General features: G+C 44.1%; 4 long non-coding RNA genes across 4 annotated transcripts; all 4 read left to right on the plus strand.

Annotated features, from left to right (window-relative positions):
* The first annotated feature begins 14,581 nt into the window (after nt 1–14,581).
* Nucleotides 14,582–17,471, plus strand: LOC127345982 (uncharacterized). Its single transcript, XR_011756368.1, has 3 exons — nt 14,582–15,052; nt 15,597–15,680; nt 17,020–17,471. It is a non-coding gene; the product is annotated as an uncharacterized lncRNA (long non-coding RNA).
* Nucleotides 17,472–17,554: 83 nt separating this feature from the next.
* Nucleotides 17,555–18,405, plus strand: LOC127345981 (uncharacterized). Its single transcript, XR_011754405.1, has 6 exons — nt 17,555–17,568; nt 17,670–17,767; nt 17,859–17,973; nt 18,071–18,126; nt 18,223–18,264; nt 18,377–18,405. It is a non-coding gene; the product is annotated as an uncharacterized lncRNA (long non-coding RNA).
* Nucleotides 18,406–18,476: 71 nt separating this feature from the next.
* LOC139838661 (uncharacterized) lies at nt 18,477–20,101 on the plus strand. The gene is made up of 5 exons (XR_011756369.1): nt 18,477–18,574; nt 18,705–18,922; nt 19,126–19,199; nt 19,288–19,374; nt 19,457–20,101. It is a non-coding gene; the product is annotated as an uncharacterized lncRNA (long non-coding RNA).
* A 2,080-nt stretch (nt 20,102–22,181) lies between these two features.
* LOC127345983 (uncharacterized) lies at nt 22,182–23,512 on the plus strand. Its single transcript, XR_007879145.1, has 2 exons — nt 22,182–22,342; nt 22,743–23,512. It is a non-coding gene; the product is annotated as an uncharacterized lncRNA (long non-coding RNA).
* The last annotated feature ends 146 nt before the right edge of the window (nt 23,513–23,658 follow it).

Here is a 23,658-nt window from a genome sequence, read left to right on the forward strand (position 1 = left end):
GTATTTGTTGCCCAAGCCTTGTCGCAGATTGGAGGGATCGACGTATGGATTTCCCAAACTGTCGAAAGCCTCAGATGTCTCCTCTTGACCTTCAATGGCGTAAATCTGATGATACCTTGTACTCAGATCTATGTTGGGTTTGGTGACATCATCGTTGAGATTGATGAAGACCTTGCCCACTGTGAGAGATTTGTCGATGAAGTCATGACTGTCGACATCGCTTGAGCCATCGCTTATATACGAGTCCGCAGATGATTTAAACGATATGTCGTTGAAGATCTTGGCGAGTTTCTCTCTTGCTCTGATACTGACGTAGCGTGTCGCCGAGGTTTCTTCTTCTCCTGACTCGTTTGACGATGCATAGCTTGAAAAATCGGAATCGGCCACTGATGATCCCGACGAAATCGGAATTTCGACACGATACGATCCTTCCTTCTCGACGCGAAAGTGGAACCTTCCGAACGTCATCTCCATGGGCTCCGCCAGATACGCATATGCATCCAAACGGGAGGGTGGGTGAGGAACAAAATCGACAAGACCAGTAGCGATCTGTTTACCTCGATCCATTGTGTTGCTTGCGGTCGACGATGTCGAAGATCTTGAGCGTGCCATCGAGATCAGCTCCTTACGCCTCTAATTCCCACAGACGGCGCCAATTGACAAGGGATTAACTTGTCATTGCCTATGGATTGTAGGCTAGGGTTTAGTTAGAAGTAGAGGGTAAGTAGATCTCGAAGGTTTCAGCCGAAAAGTACTCGACGATTGTGAAAACTAGGGTTTGCAGACAATGATTCGATCTTTTCCTTTGTCCCTCGACTCCCCCTTATATATGAGGTGAAGCCGAGGGATTCGTGCTATACAAGTTTACAGAGTCCGGGACGGTTTCTAACTCGTCCCGCCAGATTACAAACAACACTTCCTATTACAACTCTATCTTTCCTTAGTAAATCTTGGGCTCCCGAATCTTCTTATTCTTCGGGTATGGGCCTCCAGTAAACCCCGGGTACCATCTTCGGCAGGCCCATTTGGGATGCCTATGTCACCAGGGTTGTCCGAGCGTAAAATATTCTTGTGTTTCTCAAAGTACGGAGCAACCAAGCTGGAATTGGTCAGAACTGTGTGGTGTGCTTCAGTCAGAGAATGGCCGTCCATACATATCATTGATTTCCTTCCGATCGTGCCTTTTCCACTTAGTCTCCCCTCGTGCCGCGATTGAGGAAGACCAATCGGCTTAAGGTCAGGAACAAAGTCAACACAAAACTCAATTACCTCCTCATTTCCATAGCCCTTGGCGATGCTTCCTTCTGGCCTAGCACGGTTACGAACATATTTCTTTAATACTCCCATGAACCTCTCGAAGGGGAACATATTGTGTAGAAATACAGGACCGAGAATGGAAATCTCATCGACTAGGTGAACCAGGAGGTGCGTCATAATATTGAAGAAGGATGGCGGGAACACCAACTCGAAACTGACAAGACATTGGATCACATCGTTACCTTAGCTGTGGTAGAACTTCTGGATTGATTACCTTACGAGAGATTGCATTGAGGAATGCACATAGCTTCACAATGGGCGGTCGAACATTTTCCGGCAGAGCCCCTCAAAGCAATCGGAAGCAATTGCGTCATAATCACGTGGCGGTCGTGAGACTTCAGGTTTTGGAACTTTTTCTCCGCCATGTTTATTATTCCCTTTATATTGGACGAGAATCTGACGGGACCTTCATACCGCTCAGGCATTCAAAAAAGATGACCTTCTCTTCTTTGGTCGTAGCGTAGGCGGCACGACCTTGAAACCGTTCCGGATGCCGGTCATCGGGGTCTTTCAAACTTTGCTGGTCTGCCGTGCTTCCTTTGTATCATTTGACTTCCCATACACGCCCAAGAAGCTTAGGATGTTCACGCAAATATTCTTCGTAACGTGCATCACGTCGATTGCAGAGCGGACTTCTAGGACTTTCCAATATTCTAGCTCCCAGAATATAGATTTCTTCTTCCACATGGCTACGTGCCCGTCGGCTCCCTTCGGAACTGATTGTCCGCCAGACCCTTTCCAAAGATGACTTTCAAACCCTTGACCATATCAAATACCTCAGCACCGGTGTGTTCCGCAGGCTTCGGCCGGTGATCTGCCTTGCCGTTGTAATGCTTGCCTTTCTTTCTTCTTTGGATGACCTTTCGGAAGAAATCGACGATGCCCAAGGTACACGTTCTTCTTACAATTTGGCAAATGTACACTTTCGGTCTCATGTAAGCGGTGCGTGCATGCATTGTATCCCTTATTTGACAGTCCCGAAAGGTTACTAAGAGCAGGCCAATCGTTGATGGTTACGAAAAGCAACGCTCGTAGGTCAAATTCCTCTTCTTTGTGCTCATCCCACACACGGACACCAGGTCTGCCCCACAGCTGTAAAAGTTCATCAACTAATGGCCTTAGGTACACATCGATGTCGTTGCGGGTTGCTTCGGACCTTGGATGAGCACTGGCATCATAATGAACTTCCGCTTCATGCACAACCAAGGAGGAAGGTTGTAGATGCATAGAGTCACGGGCCAGGTACTATGGCTGGAGCTCTGCTCGCCAAAAGGATTCATGCCATCCGTACTTAGACCAAATCTTATGTTCCTTGCGTCGGCTGCAAAATCTTTGAACTCTCTGTCGATCTTTCTCCATTGCGTTCCATCTGCGGGGTGTCTCAACTCCCCGTCCGACTTACGGTCCTCTTTGTGCCATCGCAACAACTTGGCATGCTCTTTGTTCACGAACAGACGTTTCAACCGTGGTATTATAGGAGCATACCACATCACCTTGGCGGGAACCCTCTTCCTGGGTTTACGGCCCTCAACATCGTCACCGGGGTCATCGCCTCTCGATCTTATAACGCAATGCGGTGCATACTTGGGCATTCATTCAAATTCTCGTATTCACCGCGGTAGAGGATGCGATCGTTGATGCATGCATGTATCTTCGAACCTCTAAACCTAGAGGGCAGACAACCTTCTTTGCTTCGTACGTAGTGGCGGGCAACTCGTTATTCTTTGGAAACATATTCTTCAACATTTTCAGCAAGTTTTCAAATGCCGAGTCAGCTACACCTGCCTGTGCCTTCCATCTCAGCAAATCCAGTGTGCAGCCCAGCTTTTTCAGACCATCATCGCATCCGGAGTACAGCGCCTTCCTGTGATCCTCTAACATGCGATCCAAATTCTCCCTCTCTTTTTCAGTTTCGCAGCGTCTCCGTGCATCAGCAATGGTCCGACCAAGATCATCAACGGGATCATCACGTGCCTCTTCTTCACCTTCCCCTTCACCTTCCCCTTCACCTTCAGCATCCTCCATGAAAGTATCACCGAAATGAGCAAGATAGCTTTCATCGATGAAATCATCCCCTTCTTCATCTTCTTCCATTATAACCCCTCTTTCTCCATGCTTGGTCCAACAATTATAGCTTGGCATGAAACCGTGCCGAAGCAGGTGCATGTGAACATCTCTTGAGGAAGAGTAACCCTTCTGATTCTTACATTTAACACATGGACAGATAACAAAACCCTCCTGCTTGTTCGCATTAGCCACTACGAGGAAATCTTTCAAACCCGCACTGAACTCGCCGGAGAGTCGGTTACCGTACATCCATTGTCGATTCATCTGCATTATTATAATATAAAATATATAATTAACCATCATGCATTTGTTAAACTAACTAGCTACAAACAATATAAATTAAACAATGAACTACACACACATGCACATTTTATCAACGACACATCAAAGGTTCAAGTTGCTAACCGCGATCGAGGAGGAAAAAATAAATGAGAAAGCTCAAGTGTGGCTCCAACACTTCATATCATGTTTGTTTCATGCTCTTGGGGCATTTCATCAAACACCTTATGTGCATAAGAGGAACCAAAAGCAAACCTAACACCCACTTGTGAGCTTGTGAAGAGAATGGCACCAAATGGCTAAGTGTTGGCTGCTGGATGGGTATATATAGGGGAGGGGCTTTAGTCCCGGTTGGCCTGGCCAACCGCGACTAAAGGCCTTCGGGCACCTTTAGTCGCGGTTGGCCTGGCCAACCGCGACTAAATACCCCCCACGTGCACCGGCTGGCCACCGAGCGCCCTGGGCCCAGGCCTTTGGTCGCGGTTCTCCTCCCGAACCGCGACTAAAGGTACCATTTGTCGCGGATCCTGCAGCATCGCGACTTATGGGGCTCACCCGAAGCCTGTTTTTCCACCAGTGGGAAAACCGGCCGTAGCATGGCCGGCCGCGTGTTGTTCCTAGGGTGTCCTAACAGCTTCGTCGTAGATGCCTCACGGCTGCGCGGCGAGGACAGAGCATGCGCCTACTTAGCCTACTCCGGTCCGGAGGGCATTCCTCGTGAACAGGTTGGAGTGTACAGGTTCGATCTCGTCTCCAACAAGGTTGAGTTCTTCGAGCAGCTGCCTCGAGAATGGAACGTTGGGAGGTGCACGTGGATCATTCCCCAACCTTCTATTACTCCAATTCAGGTGCATATCAACATTTAGTACTAATTTATATTCTTCGTTAATTTTACCCTCATGTGGATTTAATAAAACATTATTGTTGTATGAATGTCAGTCTGACAAAGTGCTCACAACTCGACCTTGATTCTTGTGGCACCAGGAACTGACTGGGAGGAGGCTGGTAGCTCAAGAACTGGAGCAGCAGACGCAGGATAACATGGCTCCAATTACTAGTCCAACACGCATCACTCATATCGAGAGATATTATGGCCCTAGTTTCAGGGCAATGGCGCGTGATCTGCCTCTCACGGTGACAAGCTATCAACTGCAACTCTTCCTCAGCAAGCACGGCAAAGTGTCCAATGTGGAGGTACTCTACTATAGAAAGACCAAGCGTTCCCAGGGTATTGGCCTCTTTACCATGTCGACGATACATGCCAACGTGGAAGATGCTCTAGAGGCTCTTAACGCACTAGCTTTGGACGGATGCAGTCTCAACATTAAGTTGGTAAGGAGGGGCATCGATGACCGAGGATGTCTTCAATAGAAGCAACGCCGGCCACTAAATATTTAGGTCGACACTTCGGCCGTAGACGACTTCATAATAGTGACTATTTCCCGGAAGAGGATTTCATGCACATGAGCTCCAGTGCACCCGCCAGCTGGTGCTCTGTGATTCGCTTGTTTCGATGTTGGTTGATGTGCTAGAAATAATTTGCAGGGAATACGAACGCTTGGAAATCCCGTATACTCCGTATGAGCTACAATGCCGCGATCAGAAGGTAGGTGGGCAGTGTTGTCCCATTAAATTCAGTTGTGCCAGGAAACACCGTGACACTTTTTGTCTAATTCGTGCATTTAGTTGGCCATACTTTAGCAGAACACGTGTGGACAACCTTTACTGAGCTAGCCTAACTGGTTTGTAGTGTGAAAACCATCTCAACTTTGACTTCTTCATCTGACGCTTATTTTTTATTTGTTTATATATGTAATTTCTGCATCACCACAAAGACTCGTATAAATAAGTACAAAATAGATTCTTCCAATTTCACGTTTACCTGTAATTCAATTATTTTATTTTAGTTGTAAAAGAAATATTGTAGAAGCAGGTAGATTTTTTTCGAAATTAATTGTCTCCAATCCTACAAGTCATATGAAATATATTCTACATGGTTTCGTAAAAAGTCTACCTGCTTCTACGATATTTTTTTACAACTAAAATAAAATAATTGAATTACTCGTAAAGGTGAATTAGCAAGAATCTATTTTGTATTATTTATACAAGTCTTTGTGGTGCTGCAGAAATTACATACGGAGTATATAAAAATTATAAATATGCGTAAGAGGGTGAAGTCAAAGTTAAGATGGTTTTCACACTGCTCAACAAAGGTAGCTCACTGACTGCTCGAAGCCCCCATCACATCTGCCTGCTTTGAATGTTGTTGGCATAGCTGCTGTTGGCATAGCTGTTCCTCACGTGGTACCTCGTTAAATGCACAGTGGCAGAAAATACATTAGCGTTGCTCATCTACATGCATATATACACTAATAAATCTGTCTCTATACCGCAAATATACAGACAAAAAGATGGCCAATTGAGAGAAGGAATGGCTCATAATAGGCTCCAGCTAGCAGGTGCACTGGAGCTCGTGTGCCATTACCAGTTTTCACGATTTACCTAACTTGCGTTTGCATTCCCGTTCCACGCATGTCTCAAATTCACTGATGTACAATGACGTCCCTAACTTTATTTTGCATATAAGCTACTTCTACTTATAGATACATCCAAATTTAGTATATCTGTGACATCCTTTTTTCGTATGGAGAGAGTATACAATGGCCACCAGATAACTCATTCCCTTCATCTAAAAGAAAGAAAGAACGAATTCACAGTTAACCATATGTGCCATGTTGACAGCTCATCTTCCAAAAGTGAGTGATGAGGTGGATGGTGTGTAAAACTCCGAGGACGAGACCAGCATGCCCCAACGTGATGCACAATGCTCAGCAAGGCTTTTTTTTTTCTCATTCTCGAAAACTACTAGTAGGCACCAGTTTCACCGGTTATCGAAAATACTGGCTGAAATAACATTGGCTGTTCTTTAAATTTGTTTTAGAATTTCTCTAGAATGTATCAAAGTTATTCAAATTGGAGCAAATTATATCAATACCGCTAGATACTGGCCGGTATTTTATATGCCGATGGGTACCATAAGAGCCGGTTTCCCACGAGATCTCGAAAATATAGGTAGAGAAAAAAAACCTCGCGCTTGGGCACCCATGATCGTCGAGCGCGGCAGATGCACATTATGAGATGACAAAGAACAACCACGACATTGTGCTATCTGTAAACAAAAAAAAAGTTCTTTAAATTACAACAACAGAAAGAGAACACACCGTCTTTGTACGTGCATAAGTTTTGGCGTGGTTAGTCTAAAAAAAAAAGTTTGGGCGATGGGCCCAAACTGGGTCAAGTATTGATCCGCCATAAACCACTCGCCATATCTGTGTGATCCGCCACAAACGCACTCCTCCATTCCTCAATAATCCATTTCGCATTCTCCATCTCGATCCCGCCGCCATGGACGGGAGGCGTTGGTCAGACCTCCCGCCGGACGTGGTCCGCGAGATCTCCAGCCGCGTGTGGGCTGCCGTCGACTTCGTCTACTTCCATGCCGTCTGCAAGCCATGGCGCAACTCCCGTGACCCACCGTCCCCGAGGACAACCACGACCCAGTTCCTGCCATGGCTCCTTGCGCCGGCCGAGAGAGAAACCGCCCACCTCAACTTCAGGTCTGTCTTCTCCAACGCTAGCTAGCGAGCCGCGCCAGCATCGCCGCTGCCCGGGAGAAACTGGGTGTGCAGCGCCGACGGCACCGCCTTTTGGTATCTGACCGTCGAAAACCTCCGCCCTAGCCTCCACGACCCTCTCACAGGAGAAGTCACCCATCGGCCTCTCTTTCCGTGCCGCATCGACCATTGGGAGAATGATAATCCCCGAGGCGTCGTCTACGGCGACGGTAGCACCTTCCTGTATACAATTATCCGTGATGGCGACATGGTCAGGTTCCAGGCGGCCCTCCTGAAACCGGGCGACGCCGAGTGGGTTATTTTCGAGAGGACATTTGAGGCAGCCAGGCCTGGTGAGATGTACGCGGCGTACCACGGCGGCAAGATCATGGTCACCACGCAGACTAAGCTTTGGCACGTCATCACGCTGGACAGCCACAATGCCGTGGCTGGCAACATGCTGATCCCGGAGCCCTTGTCTACCCGGCAACCGGGCACATACATGTACTTCTCGTGCGACAGCCGGCGCCACTACAACTTCCTCCTGGAGTCCCGTGGCGAGCTGCTATGGGCCTTGGTCCAGGTCTTAACCTCTAATGAGTACATTGATTGGAGATGGAGAATCGACTACAAGCTCTCGTTGTCGGTGCATGCACTAGTGGAGGAGGAGGACTCCGTACCGAACAAGACGATGCGGTGGGTGAGGAAAGACGGTAGAAGCTTGGCCGACCGCGTGCTCTTCCTAGGGTGGCCCAACAGCTTTGCCGTGGATGCCTCACGGCTGGGCGGCGAGGACGGCGCTTGCGCCTACATGCCGTACTCTGGCAGGAAGGACTTGCCACGCAACCTGGTCGGCGTGTTCAGGTTCAATATTGTGTCCAACACGGCCGAGTTCATCGACCGGCTGCCTCGAGAATGGAACGAGGGAAGGTGCACGTGGATCATTCCCCAACCTGTTATCACCCCAATCCAGGTACGCCCGTACGTGTGAAGCATCTCAAATTGGTTCTTGTTACTACATAAAACCCTCGGACATAGTAGAACTGTACTAGTGTAACCCTTGAGATTTTGCTTAAAACAACTCAATTTGGAAAGTGCTCATAAACTAAAGTATATATTGTTGCGCCAGGAACTCACTGAGAGGAGGCTGATAGCTCAAGAACTGAGGAAGCAGCGGCAGGAGCACATGACTCCAATTACAAGTCCAAGACGCATCATTCATATCGAGAGATATTACGGCCCTAGTTTCAGGGCTTTGGTGCGTAATCTGCCTCTCACGGTGACAAGCTCCCAACTGCGAGTTTTCCTCAGCAAGCACGGCAAAGTTTACAGTGCGGAGGCACTCTTCTATAAAAAGACCAAGCGTTCGCAGGGCACTGGCCTCGTAACCATGTCGACCATAGATGCTCATATTGAAGATGCTGTAGAGGCTCTCAGTACACTATTCTTGCATGGATATAAGCTGGACGTTTGCTTGGTTAAGGGGGAGCGTCGACGACTATAGATGTCTTTAACGGAAGCAACCCAACTACATATATAGTTCGATCTCCTTGGTTGCTCATAATGGTGAAAATGTCTTGAATTTGTATAAACTGTCCTTCTATATTTGATAACGTACAACGAATTGCCAAACTGAAGTCGAAAAAAAGAAATTGATTTGCCTTATGCAGGCTGGCATTTAAACCACTCCGTACATGTGGTTTATAAGACCATCATTACACATGGATGGTAAAGCCGTGTGCCATGTGAATCGTCTCACAATAGTGGAGACTATGAACTATGTGAGGAGCGATTCAAGAGAAGACTCCATATGTGATGATAGAGCAACTTAGACGACTGAAGAAATTGGCTAGGTGGTCTTTGTTACCTATACCGGGACTCTCATATCTTGAACTTTGACATAATGAAACAATGCCAAATTGACGACCCCAACCCTACAATTGGGGCGAGAGAGAAAATGTGGCTGGGCGGTGTTTCTGCAAACACAGTCGGTGTTGCTACAAACCGATAGGGTGCCTCTCCAGAGTTCAGCCAGTTTCGGATGGTGGCGACGCCAGCGATTTTTCCTGCCCTCGGGCCAGGTCGGTGTGTTTGAGCCTTTGAGGACCTTCGGCTGCAATTTTGGGAGGTCAGGACGCAGCTGCAGGCCTTGCGGAATTGTATACTTTTATCTATTCATTCCAACAGTTTATTTTTACTAATTTCATCCTCAAATATATCAAAAAAATTGGTCAGATTCAGGCAAAAAATCTGCATAGAGTTTACTCCTAAATACGAAATAAAAGCATATTCCAAACTCAATACTCCTTCCGATCCAAATTAATTAATTTTACTTTGTCTAGATACAGTTATTGACTAGATACATTTATATTTATATCTAGACAAAGTTAGAAAATTAATATAAACCAAAGGGAATACATTATTTGCCTATAAAATTTGTGATTTCACGAGCTAGATGATCCAGCTACGGAAATGGAAAATGTTAACCCACGCGAACTTTCACCTGTATGTTTGGAACCAGAAAATTGTAAGTAGAATTTCATTTAGGATACAAGTTTGTTCTTGTATCCTTAGCCGTTCATGGCTTCATTAATTTAAATCCAGGCACTTATATAGTTTATCTATAAAATATACATAATGTCCTCGGCATGTCTCGACGTCAACTCTAAGAAACCATCTTTCACTGGAATGCGTCCATTTTGCTTCCGGTAAAGAAATGCATGCACGCAATTTTCCTTTTTCACGAGTAATGATAATAACTCATTAGCTAGTAGACAGCATGAAATAGGTCGAACGAAGGTAAAAAAGAAGAGTTTGCTCAGAACCAACTAATTCAATCCACGACTCCTAGGTACACGAGGAACCCCTTATTGGATCTGAACAATCCCCAGGCGTTCCCACGGATGCACAACTTGTCAACGGCGACGGCAACAAATGATGCTCCAAAGATGATGAAGACGACCATGGTGACAATCCAGACGACCAACATGGCATGCCAGACACCCGACGTTTATAAGAAGACCAACAAAGACGGCAGAGGCAATGGCCAAGAGGAAGCTCAACAAACCTACATAGCATAGTTGCCAGTAGTAGTTCTCGTTCAAGTCGTCGGGTTCGGTGGCCACAACTAGGTCATCCAAGTCACCGTCAGGGTTAGGGTTTTGGTGGTTGGCCATGTTGGCCCACTCCTCGGATCCCATGTGTTGTTGATACACGTTCGGTTCCGAGCCTGCCTTGAATATCGGCTTTTCAATTAGCCGGCCATTATAAGGAGTTTTTTCACTCTTTTTTGGGAAATTTCTGCACGAAATAAAGAATAAAACGATTACTACGGCCACCATACATCCCACCATGAGGCATTGAGGCCCATGCTCAGTCGAGTAAATTGCAAAAATCCACCACCACAATTGCGCAACAAATTCAAAATCCACCACTTTTTTAAAAATTTGCAAAATTCTACCAACGTTGCGCTTGGTCTTTACAGTGTGCACTGACGTTCGTATTTAACCGTGTTAACGGCCATTCTGACTAGGGACCCATTATGAGAGGTGTTGCAGCAAGGCGGTAATAGTAGGCTTGTTGTAATTTTATTGGTAGACTATAGCTGTTCCTGTTCTTCTCTTGTTTTGTACTTTTTCCCACGTCCTGCCCTTGGTAGACCATATTAGTGGTGGCCCCAAATTATACATGTACCAGGGGTGTTTTTCAAATAAAGTACCTCTAATTGGAAGTATTTAGAAACACTTTGAATCGTGCCCCAGGAACAAGTGCCTCCAAAGCACTACCGTGTATATGATTTTTCTTTTGCATGTGTTGGCAACCTTTCTTTTCAATTTAGTTTGTGACTGTTATTACTAAGGAATAAGAGAGAAATTATGCAATAAGCCAAAATATTCAAAACAAAATGTGTTGCTAACAAGTTTGCCTATATTAAGGTATTATTAAGTAAATAGATCAAAAAGGTATTAAGTAAATAGTTACATCTATATATTTACTACGACCGCCGATTTTTTAGATTCCTCAAAATAAAAAAAGGAAAATAGAGTTTTCGGACTTTCAAATTTCGACGTACTTTTTTTTCCAAAAGGGCTCACTTTAATTTGAAACTACCCGGTGCATCCCTATTCTCCTTCCCCCTAGCCTCCACTGCCCTTCCTCTACCTTTCTACGACGACCTCGAGCGACCACCACCTCCGGATCCCCTTCATTCGGAGACCACACCCTCTCTGGCCACCACCTCTGGCGACTACCTTCCTCCTATGCGACGCCAGGGACCAAGGTGGCCACGGTTCCCGAGCAACGATGTGCGACGCCAACGGCCACGGTGGTCACAATTGCCGAGCAATGACCGAGTCTTCTGAAAAAATACCGTCAACACACCATCCTGGCGCGCCTTCGGTAATAACGCTACAGCTAGCGTACCAGGCTAGTGCGCCGGAGATAAGGCACTACCACCAGCGTCTTACCGCTGACGCGCGTTGGTGCATCAGCGGTATGCTTATTCCTAGTAGTGGAAATTGGGGCAGGCGGCCGTTAGTTGGCAGGGGCGTGCGAGCGTCATGGCAGGAGGCAGGTCGAGTGCGGCAGGCTGGTGGCGAGTAGGATGCGGGGCGAGCGGGCGAGGCCAGCAGGCGGTGGGTGCGAGGCGGGGTGAGCGGGCGCGGGTGGCTGACGATGGGAGGGATGTGGGGCGAGTGGGCACATCTGACGGTCGAGGTTCTGCCTGTGCACGGTGTCAGGCGGAGCGAGCGGGCCAGTGGACAAGATGTAGGTACATAAGTAAGAAAAGTATAATGAAAATAGGAAAAAACGCTGACAGATGGGGCCATTTAGTGGAATATTTGGGAATATATTGTTGTGACGTCTTCTCTTACAGGGTCTGAAATGTCTGATCTACACAAGGCATTTTTGCCAGCAAAACGCCTTTTCTCTAACCTGCATTGCGCTGTTTTGCAGTTTACATTTGAAGGGGTCCGCTAGAGATGCTCCAAGCATAGTAGTCTCAGATCCACCGTAATCAATAAAGAACAAATGAAAAAAATTATATACCAATTAAATATTAACCCAATCATCACCTTGGCTGCTCATCTTGCTGTGGTTTGCCATCATAATTATTCTCGAGGAAGAAGAGATGGATCAGGGATGAGGTTGACGATACACATGACTCCCGGATTTTAATGTGATGTCTTCTTATTTCCTATGAGTTTCAGCGGGTCCTAACATTCTAGGTAAACACACAAGTTCGGAGATTGTTTAATAAACAAATTAGTTGATTTGTTAAACATTCTCCAAACCAGTCGACGTGCTTGTATACCGAGGACCCCTAGAGGCCAAGACTAGCAACATGCCAACGCCAAAACAACACCACGACGCCTGCGAAAGTGATGACGGTCGATAGTCACGCAGGCCATGCCACATAGCACCCCACACCCGCTGTCCTCGTCCTCTACAACCACCGTCCTCGGGGACAAGGTTCTCAATGTTGGCAATCTCCCGCTTTTTTGTTTTACTAGTACAAATGCCCGTGCGTTGCTACGGGTCCTCAAATTATATTTCTCAATACACATATATAATTCAAATATCATATATGAAATTTTGAAAATAGATTTATAGGTGGGTACATAGAGTAGCAAAGTGTAGACAATAAAAAAAAGGACCGAATGTTGGTTGAACTGTATCATAGAAGAACTTAATACATAGTCACAACAATGCCCGTACTTACAATTTTCATGTTTTTGGTGTTGAGTTTGTTTAATTATATTTTTGTATTGCAGAATATCACTGTCAGAGTACAACGAAGGGGATATACTGCGCATTGTTGCAAGCTGCATAAATAAGGGAGGCACTGTGTTGCCTGTTGCTTGTTGTTCATTTGATATTTTGTGTAAACAAATTGTTATCTTAAAACTAAATTTAGTCACTTGCAAATTTATTCAGTGTGTTAGTCTCAATTTAATGCAGTTTGAGCTTCAGAAAAATATGTTGTTTTTATCTAAGGATGAGCATGGTGAAGCATTGCGGGTTTTTTGATTTGGCATACGTCAAATACCTCATTTGCTATGGAGGTTTGGTTTTCCTATGCAGGGATAACCATTTGACATTTTGTTTTACTGTTGAAGTGGGTTTGAAATTTCTGCATGGGTAAGAGCAAACGCTCAAAAAATCGGCGTGCTAAACCTCTCTTCCGCCGCGCTGTAAATGGTTGGCGCGCGTTTGGCCGAACTTTGCTCCGCCGGACGCACCAAAATGCAGCGTGTGCACGGGCGGTAAAATTGGCCCTCCGGCGGATGCGGCAAAATACAGCGCGCGCGGCCACGCGACTGGCTAGTTTGATTGTATATCGTTCAAAATGAATCAAATAAAGTACGAAACTTTAACTGAAAATTATGAAATATATTAGAAGTTCGACAAACACACACATTTTATTTAAATTAAACTAAACTAATCTACTACGAGTCCTCCCAGTCGTGGTCCGACGATCCGCTAGTTGGAGTCGTGTCGGAGACCGCAGTGGTCGTCCACTCGAAGGAGGAGGAGGAGGTGGGCATGTTCGTGGACGGTCCGGCGCCTCTCTTCTTCTCCTCCGCCCTCCTCGCCATCCGCGCCACCTTCTCCGCCCTCTCGGCCTTCCTCGCCGCCGACTCAGCGCGGCGCTTCTCGCGGTCGGCCTTCTTCTTTGTCGCCGCTTTCGCCTTCTCCTCTTTCTTCTGAGCGTAGAAAGCTTCCATGGCGGTGACGTCCTCCGGGAACGCGCGCGCCCACTCGAGGCGGAGGCGCTCGGCCTGCTCCGCGACGTGCAGGCGCTGCTCGAGCTCGCGAGCGCGCTGCCGCTGCTCGGTCGTGACGGCCGGCGATGGCGGCGCGAGCATCTCCTCCTGCTCGCGCGTCCAAATGTCGTTGAAGTTCATTTGTTGGCGCGGGCGGCCGAGGCGCCAGGCGACGGCGTCGTAGGCCCGCGCCGCCTCGTGCGTGGTGTCGAACGTTCCGAGGCGGATACGCTCCTCGCTGTCATTAAAGTTTAGGGGAGTAAGGACTAATTTAAGTCTTCATTTTGATTTGTTTTTGCATGTACAGTATATGTTTTTGTTTTCTCATGCGAGAAGTAGTTCGCGTTCCGAATAAATAAAGGGAATCACGGTAGTGTATGGGTATAATATAATAGAAAATACTTTGTAATTCGCAAGAAAGTGGTGCCTCCTCCGCTTTGTAAAATAAAAACAACCCTAAAAAAAATCTCTCGCACGGAAGTGGTGCCTCCTCCGTAACATGAAATGCTTTGTAAAAAAAAAACCACTCTCTCTCTCCCACTCCAGTCTCTCCCTCTCCCACTCAATTCCCCATTCCCCCACCGCGTTTCCTCCAACCACCAGGGACGGCGAGGGCAAGCTCCGGAGTGGGTGACCACGGCCAGGTGCCAGACGAGCTCCGCGACGGGGCATCGCGGGCAAGCTCCTCGAGGGGCTGCGAGGGCGAGCTCGGCCATGGCACGGAGCGGGCGAGCCAGCTAGGGGCGGCGCGGGAGAGATCCTCCAGGGGCGGCACGGGCGAGGTACGCCATAGCCGGCGCGGGCGACCACGGCGAGATGCTGGCGCCGACGAGCTCCGCGATGGGGCGGCGCGGGCGAGCTCCTCGAGGGGCGGCGAAGGCGAGCTCGGCCATGGCGCGGCTGGGCAAGCTCTAGCCAGGGGCGGCCGCGGGCGTGAGCAAGTACGAACAGTTCCCTCCGGCGAAATTTCCCATCCAGCCATGGTGTATGCGCGTGCATTGTGTTCAGGTCCGTGGGTCTGAGTATGATTGATTCCATGGCTTCAAAGATCTAGTAGAAGATTGCTTTCCTGTTAATCATGTGATTGCTTGCTTTCCTATTGATCTGTGCAACTTAGTATCAGATTTTGTTCCTGCGTGGTTAATTATAGTATTGTGGTATGTGATGATGAACTTCAATTTCATGTCTTACCTGTCACTGGTCGTCAGCAGTTGCATGCTTGCTTATTCATGTAACCAACTAAGCAGTCTGATATTTCTTTTTACCATCAAGTGTTGTAATACGTCCACTATCCTAAGATATTGTAAAGCTAAATTTCACTTTCAAAGCATCTTATAATAGTGAACAGAGGCATATTTTCGGATGAGAGACGACAAAAAATGGTGGTGCTTATAATAGTGAACAGTAGCTAAATTGCACGGAGTAGCTATATGTCTGCAGTATTTCCTTTTACCATCAAGTGTTGTAATATGTCCACTATCCTAAGATATTTTGTAAAGCTAAATTTCACTTTCAAAGCACTATAAATTTTGGATGACTTCTTATTTTGCAGGTTTTATGGATTGGGAAGTGTCTGAAGGTTTAGTTATTGAATCCATTAACAGTTTTGCTTCATAGCTCTGCAGCCTCTTCATTGGTAAAGCACAATCGCTTGTTAGTACAGTTTGGAATTTTGGATTGTGTCTTTTCATATTTTGACATGCTTCTAGTGCTCTGATTATTCATTGCTGCCTTCTCAGTACACTTAAGACAATTATATCTTCTGAACATTGTTTGGTTAGTTTTTTCACAAGCGGTCATCTTAGTGCTCTGAATATCTGTTGATGTGCTCGTTTGGCAATTTTTTTTTAGATATTGTATTATTAGTTCTTATGCGTTTGTTTTACTTGATTGGGTTGGGGTGTTCAGGAAACTTGAGGGTTTCAACTTGTGTTTATTTTAGTTGATGATATCCTGCCGTATATGCATTGTTGGTTTCCACAAATAGGCCAATAAACTCGAATTTTGTGTTGGATTAGTGGGTATTAACGATCCTCAAAAAAATTGTTGTTCAACTCATAAGCAATTAAGCATTAAAATTTTGTGAATTAATTGGTAATTTAATTTTCTAAGATGTGCCTTTTCTCTATATGTTTGATAGACTCGAATTTAGGATCACTGGACGAGAGTTCAGTATAGTTAATGAAGAAATTTCAGTGGTGGAATTTAGCACCAGTAGATGAAGAATTTCAGTACACTTCATGAAGAAATTCCAGTGGCGTAAACAGCTAGGAACTCATTCGGGTGGTTTTTTTTTTTACTTGTTGCACAAACTGTGCTCTTTTTCAACGAGCTAACATGGCATCCGTTCACGCATCTGTTCTCATGAAACTATTTGTCTAGCTCTGAAATCCATGAAACAGATACATTTCGCGTCTCCAACCGTGTCCTCTGTACCTCTGGCAGCCTAGAAACCAGTGGTAATCTATTTGGAATTGCCCCTTCAGCACCTCCTTGGCAAGCTGTCGGTGTTCAGCTAGACATCAGCAATCACATGATCAGCATGGCCTAAATCGCCTTAAGCAAAAGCCTTTCTTCATGGGACATTTGGAAAAAAAAAGGAACGCCAAGGTTTCTCATTTGCCCTTTCATTTGGAATGATAGAGGGTCTTGTGTATCCTTGACAGATTTGGTTTGACTCCCTTGGTTAGACATCTTCCCGGTTGTGCATCCCTCCTCTCTTGTAAATATCTGTTTGTATTTTAATAAAATTTACTGCCAGTGCCTCTCATACAGTTTATAGTTTAGAAAGCAAAATTAAATATGTTGATGTGATACTTTGTAACAGAACAATGCTGGGCTGCATAATACTTTATGACAAGATAATATTTTTTTTAACAAACGGTTGTATTCAAGGGCAAGATGGAGTAATGGATCTTGGTGAATTATTGTTGGTATATTTCTTGTTTCTCTGATGTATTCATATAATATTTCAGGGAACTTGGTTTGGAAACATCGAGTATAGTAGACAACGAGTTAGAAGAACTGTTTGAGTTATCTCTTAGAATGTTTGATACAAGATTACCACCTGGAGTAACCGTTCTCTCGCCCTTTGCTGAAGATTCTTTTCTGACTAAAGTTGGAGTAGAGGTATGCGACTGCATTATCTGTATTTTTCCAAAGTCCAAACATGAAAGACCAATGTCATCTGCTGTTGTTCCTCCATTTATTACTTGAAAACTCTTAGGCATTCAAACGATCTGTGCCTTGGTACAGTTTAACTTTGAGAATTGCCTCCTAAAATGTCCTCTTTCTGTTTGCTTTGCTACGTGAAGAACTTACCAGAGGAGTTATTTCCAGTGCTTCGAACGATACAACTGTTGTGCGGGCTGACTGTTGGGATGGGCCTCCGTTTTTCATAAAACTATTTTCTTTTCACTGCCAAACTTTTTTCCTCCTATTTTGCTATGACTATTTTCTTGTTATTTTGCTATGACTATTTTGTTATTTTACTCTTAATTCCCTGTTCCTGTTATATTGTTCAAGTAAGTGCATAAACTGTTCACGGTTTCTACCTATTTCAAATTCCAATGTCATAAGGCATTATACTAATATATACTGTGTTCACGGTACTTTTCTACATCAGGAAGGGTATTGCTGTTGATCGGTTAGTTGGATTTGAAGACCTTGGAGGTAAAGATGATTTTTCTACCAGGGCATTGGAAAATATTCTGAAGAGGAAAGGTAGAGACAACTGTTACTTTTCTGTGTGTGTATGCTAGTCTAGAGTTTTGGCTGCCATTTTGATTGACTTTGTTCTTGCTCTATTCCTCAGATTTTAACAGAGAAAATGTAGGTGCAACATTTTTTCTCTTATTGAATCAGCTAACACATGGCTGGAGATCCTAATCTAAGTGGTCATTGGTCTCACTTTGTTGCTAGAGGAATTGGTAGGAGATTGCTTTCTTATGTCTATTGCATTTTACTTAAAAAAAATCTGTATGATGACATTTGAAATTTACAACATGTTTATCTGCTTGCTAACAGGATTTAGAAGTAGAAGCTTCTGGTTTTCTTCTCTGTCACTCACGTAATGATGTGATGTACGGTATAGTTTCCCTTTTCATTGGAATACCTGTCATCTCAAATGTTTTATGCTGCTTTGTTGATACCACATATATTTTAAATGCTCATTCCAGGAGGTGCAAATGTTTAGCAGTGGTCAGTTAATGTTATTTCAAGTGAGTATTGAAATATCTAAGCTATTTACAATTCATACTCCCTAAAAGTAAAAGCAGTCATTCCCTGCTTTTATTTCTCACTCGACTGTTTATTTTTTCCGTGTGTTGACAGTGCCCACAATCAATCTTTCCAAATCAGGTAATTGCTCTTGTTATTTTACCATTTTATGTGTCATTTTGTTTTCCTAATTCTTCACATCCATTCCTATTAGTTAGTAATTCTTCCTCTTGTAACCGCAGGGGAAAAAATGAACTGGAGTCAGACTTCAGAAGGTTCTGGGAAGAATTCCGCTCTTCCAGCTCTGAAAAGGTATCTTGCTTCTTCCATTTTGTCACCGTAAGGCTAGAACATCTTGCTAGAACATCTTGCTAGAACATTCTTATTAAATCTTACAAACAGAGGTCGTGTTAACGATCACACAACCTGCATGTTCGCACAGGTCATCAGTTTATACAGAGAAGACCCGGAGCATAGAGAAAGAGAGACAGACAGTTGGAGAGTACCATGGCTGTTCAATTCTTCTCGTAGTTTAGGAGGGCGCCACTGATGCCATTGACAACATCATGTGCAAACTGAATATGGAGAGCAACGCAGCCTCCCGCCTTGACAGTGTTTGCCGACTACAACTTAGATGAATCATCCTCCACTAATGGGCTGGTAAGCGTTTCTTTTCATGTACTATATGTCCAGCAGAAACTAATGATACATGTACTGGATTACAACTTAACAGATATTATTTATATTTCCATTTTAAGTTGATTGATAGCTGGTCTTTGCTAGGCAAAGTTCTTTCAGTAAAGCCTAATCTGATTAGTACTATACGATAATATTCACTTCTTGGTAAATTCATTGACGAACAGGGGGCGTCAAATCCAAGTGTTCTATCATTACTTGTTTAATTCTGTCTATGGGTCATTGCTCTGAGAGATCACAGGTCAGGTCCTTTGTTTTCACTTATTCTTGCCTTATATTCTTTCCATGGGCTAAAATTTATGCATAATGATTGGGCAAACCAACTGCAGGAACATTGAGCTTAAACTTGTGCTTTCGGGACAAAGGATTGCTGAATTCGATGCTAAACTTGTGCATGATGATGGGATGACGTAAAGGTATTCCAGTACATAATTTACATCTTATACATTCTGGTTAAAGCCATCTAGGTGAGCATCATCCTTTCTCTCATTTTAACAGGCATTTTGTGAGGTGGACTCAACTACTTTGAGATATATTGATAACACTTCACACACAAAATGAAAGGAATGGCAGGCAGATATAAATAAGACAATGTTTGATGCTGAATTGACTGATGAACAGCTTATGAAAAAACGTGATGACAAAATTAGTGAAGCTGATTGGAAGGACCTTATTAAATATTGGAGATCTCCTCAATTTGAAGTAAGTCAGGCTGCCTACTAATGTTATGTTATATTCCAGCCTGGTAATTACCATTGGCTCACACTGTTTATGTACATGATGATCTCAGACCATGTTAGTACTTGTTTAATCTATGGCGTATAAGGCTGCAGGTTGCATTTAGTTTCAGTGTCATTGCTTCAGCTATGTACAATAAAAAAGTGTGTTTCTAGTTTTCTGTTTGATGCTCAGCTGATCCTGTTTTCAACTGTATCCATCATAACAACCACCATTTGTTCTCTTTACAAAGTCAGTATTAGACCATAAGGCACCATATAGTTGAATCATGTCAGAATTTACTGTTGTAAATTGTCCCTCCTCCAAGGATTACTCATCGATGTATATAAGCATTTTTAGTTTTAGTATGTGATGCTTGACTGCTTGTATATGTACATAAGCCTATTTCCTCAAATAATTATTTTATGGTGCAAATATATGTCTGGTAAGAAGGTGCTTAGAGTTAAACTGGTGGATTGAGTAAGCTGCTACTTTTGATTCTTGGTAAACTGGTGGTACTATTCATGCTATACAATCAATCTGGACAATCTTTCTAGTTGGTACTGCAGGTTGTCTCTATGCTTCATTCGTCTTTGCATATCTTTTGTGGAGTAGCAGTATATGCAGAACCTAATATGATCCTAGCTAATTTGGAACCTATTATTCTTCTTCTTTTATCTTATTTTGCTTCATTTTAAGAATATATTTACTGTCAACAGTGAAACACACATCAACCAAACAGCTTCTGTTATTTTAAGAATATTTTAAGAATATATTTACTGTCAACAGTGAAACACACATCAAACAAACAGCTTCTGTTATTTTAAGAATATATTCTAGGCCGAGTGGGGTGTTTAATATCTATGAAGAAAGCATATGCTTTTGAAACAAACAAACAAACAAACAAACACATTCCCCGGTTAGCTCCGGAAGTCATGTTCATCTCTATCAGTTGCATTAGCAACAAATTTATTGAAGTTCTGGCATTCGTGACAAAAGTCCTCTCAGTTTCAAATAGTTCACCCAACATGGTGGTGCGGAATTCTAAAAACGAGAACAACCTGGACTATTGCCTGCACAAATGACATGCGATTCGTATTAGTACATATTCAAGATAGGACTATATATTTGACAAATAGTACAAGTGCGAGGTATCTCACCTAAGATGGAATACTTACATTTTCGTCGACGAGGATAGCATGGTAGATTAGATCACCTCCTCTATTGTTTTTTATTCGACCAGAAATAAGTTTCGCAGTTGCCTCCCAGGATCTGTTGTAGATATGCAATTGTTCCACATTGCAGAATGTAACATGACTGCATTATAAACGGAGAAACATGAGTAAAACGTGATGCTAAGAACATGAGTAAAACGTGATGCTGGAACTTACCTTGGTGCCATTACCCTCTTGGAGGCGTGGCGACTGAGCAGGTATTGACTGAGCATGGCGACTGAAGATGGATGAACTCGACTGAGATGAAGATGACCTTAGCCTGGAGCTATGGTAAGATGGTTCATTCCTTTAACCTGGCGTGATTTATTTCCTGGCGTGAATCCTGATTTTAACCTGCGTCCTTTAATGGTGATTACAGGCACACGATTACTGGGAAGGATTCATGCGTGATTACTGGGAAGGATTACATACCATGCGTCATGGGTGTTTCCTGATTCATACCATGCGTCATGGGTGTTTCCTGATTCATGGGTCGTTCTTGGTTTATTTCCATGCGAGATTTCCTAATTCATCGGTCGTTCTTGATTTATTTCCTGTTTAGATTCCATTCATGCGTGATTTATATTTCCTGGCGAGATTTCCTGGCGAGATTTTCCTGCCGAGATTACATACCTGGCGAGATTGCATACCTGGCGTGATTTATATTTCCTGGCGAGATTTTCCTGCCGAGATTACATACCTGGCGAGATTGCATACCTAGCGTGATTTATATTTCCTGGCGAGATTACATTCGGCCCATGTTAACGCTTGGCCCAGGCGGGTGGGCAACGAAGGACGACGACGACCAAGTACGACCAAACTTTATTTTACAGAAGTTAGAGTACTTTGAATTTTAAAAACATGCATGTGCCTTTTTGCATGAGATATCAGACATGGGAAAAGTTATTGAGCTCTGATGTGAGAGTCTATAAAATTTGCACCACCAAAATATTTGTGCATCTGTGCAAAATTGTTGAAAAGTGATATTCAGTTGTTGCCTTCTAACACTTAACTATTTGTTTGGCAGGTTCAGTCATTTTTTACATCACTGGGAGCATTGTCTCGTAAACAATTTCATGATGGCTCATATGAAACGACTGAGCAGGTAAAATAATGTGCTTTAACCACTAAGAAATTGTTGGTTTCACTTGTTATTGAATGTCAAGATCTAATGATGGCTTATGAAATTTGCACCCCCAGGCAAATGCTAAATGATAACCACTCACTCAATGATAACCAAACGCCAGACATTGAACATGCTTTCCTGCCTTCTCAAATACTACATGCATAGAAGAAGAATATGTTTTCTGCCCGTCATACATGTTTGATGTTGCCCCTCTGAAACATGAGTATTATTCCATTCCCATTTTTTCAGTGTGAAAAGCATAGAGGCAGATATTTATTGCAGCTTAGCCTCGACTATCACTGCTCTAAGAAAAACACACCATTAGCCGTGAGTAATTATTATAACATTTTTCACATCCAAGCATTTACTTTTCATTTCGGCATGATACTATAAGGTGATGACACTTAACAGTAGAATCGAAACCTTGATGTATTTATAAATTCTCAGACTGCACACACAAAAGCAGTAATACTTGTCAAAAATAATGTGGTCAAATTTTAGTTACAACCATATTTTTTGCAAAGACAAGAAACACTTTTTATTTTTAAAAAATCAAGGCATTGTTAATTCGTTACTCGTTCAAAGTACACTAAGTTCATGCTAGATAGTTGGCTCAAGTGCTTTTAAAGTAATTGTTGAATAATTTTTTCCAACTTGGGCTTGTATTGTTTTACGCAAAAGTGTTGAGTTACAGTTACCCCTGTTGAATAATTGCTTGCTGCTGCAGTTTGGAGTTGTTGTGGTTATCACCAATCAAGTAGTGGCACAAGTGGATGGGTCTGCGATGTTTGCTGGGCCACAAGTGGATTCCTTGTATACTGAATTTGAATGTATGTTTATTTTTCAGACTAATAGCATGTAGCAATTGATTTCTAATTTTTAAAATCTACATGTGCAAGTTTGCTCTCATGAATGTAGACAGTGCCACAGCTCTGTACAGAACTGATTTTTGCATGCAGCATGAAGATGAAGGATAAGAAGAGGCGATGTCTTCGACTGGTTGGAGAGCCAACCTGGGCGTCAAAGAAGAGGCGACAGACCAATGAGGCAGATCACGGGGCGTCGGCGAGCCGGCAGACCTCGGGGCGTCGGTGTTGGCAACCAGTGTTATCACGGAGCATCGGCGAGGCGGCAGTCCTCGGGCGTCGGCGAGGCGGCAGACCTCGGGGCGTCGGTGTTGGCAACCAGTGTTTGCCAAGAAGGCAGACGTCGGAGAAGAGACGGCAGACCACTGGGCAGCGAGGTGGTTGCCGTACGGAAGGCATCGGAGAAGAGATGGCAGCGTAAGAGTGAGAAGAGACGGCAGCGTGAGGGGAGAGATGATTTCCTATTCCGCCCAGCTGATTCATAGGGATACGTCTGGGCTGATTGGTTTCCTTGTACGTCTGCGCTGATTGGTTTCCTTGTATGTCTAGGCTGATTTTTTTCCTTGTATGTCTCGGCTGATAGCTGATTGACTGCTGGATTGCATGCTGATTGATTGCTGGATTCCTTGTACGTCTGGGGACGGAGGGACGACGAAAACGACCAAACGTATTGGCAGAATAAGGAACCAATTGAGTCTTTTTAAGTAGTAGAGATGCACATTAAGCTAATGTAACATTATAGCACACCATTTCCGGTAAAAAAAAAATACTAAAAGA

This window comes from Lolium perenne, chromosome 3 (genome assembly GCF_019359855.2).
Source record: "Lolium perenne isolate Kyuss_39 chromosome 3, Kyuss_2.0, whole genome shotgun sequence".
NCBI lineage: Eukaryota > Viridiplantae > Streptophyta > Magnoliopsida > Poales > Poaceae > Lolium > Lolium perenne.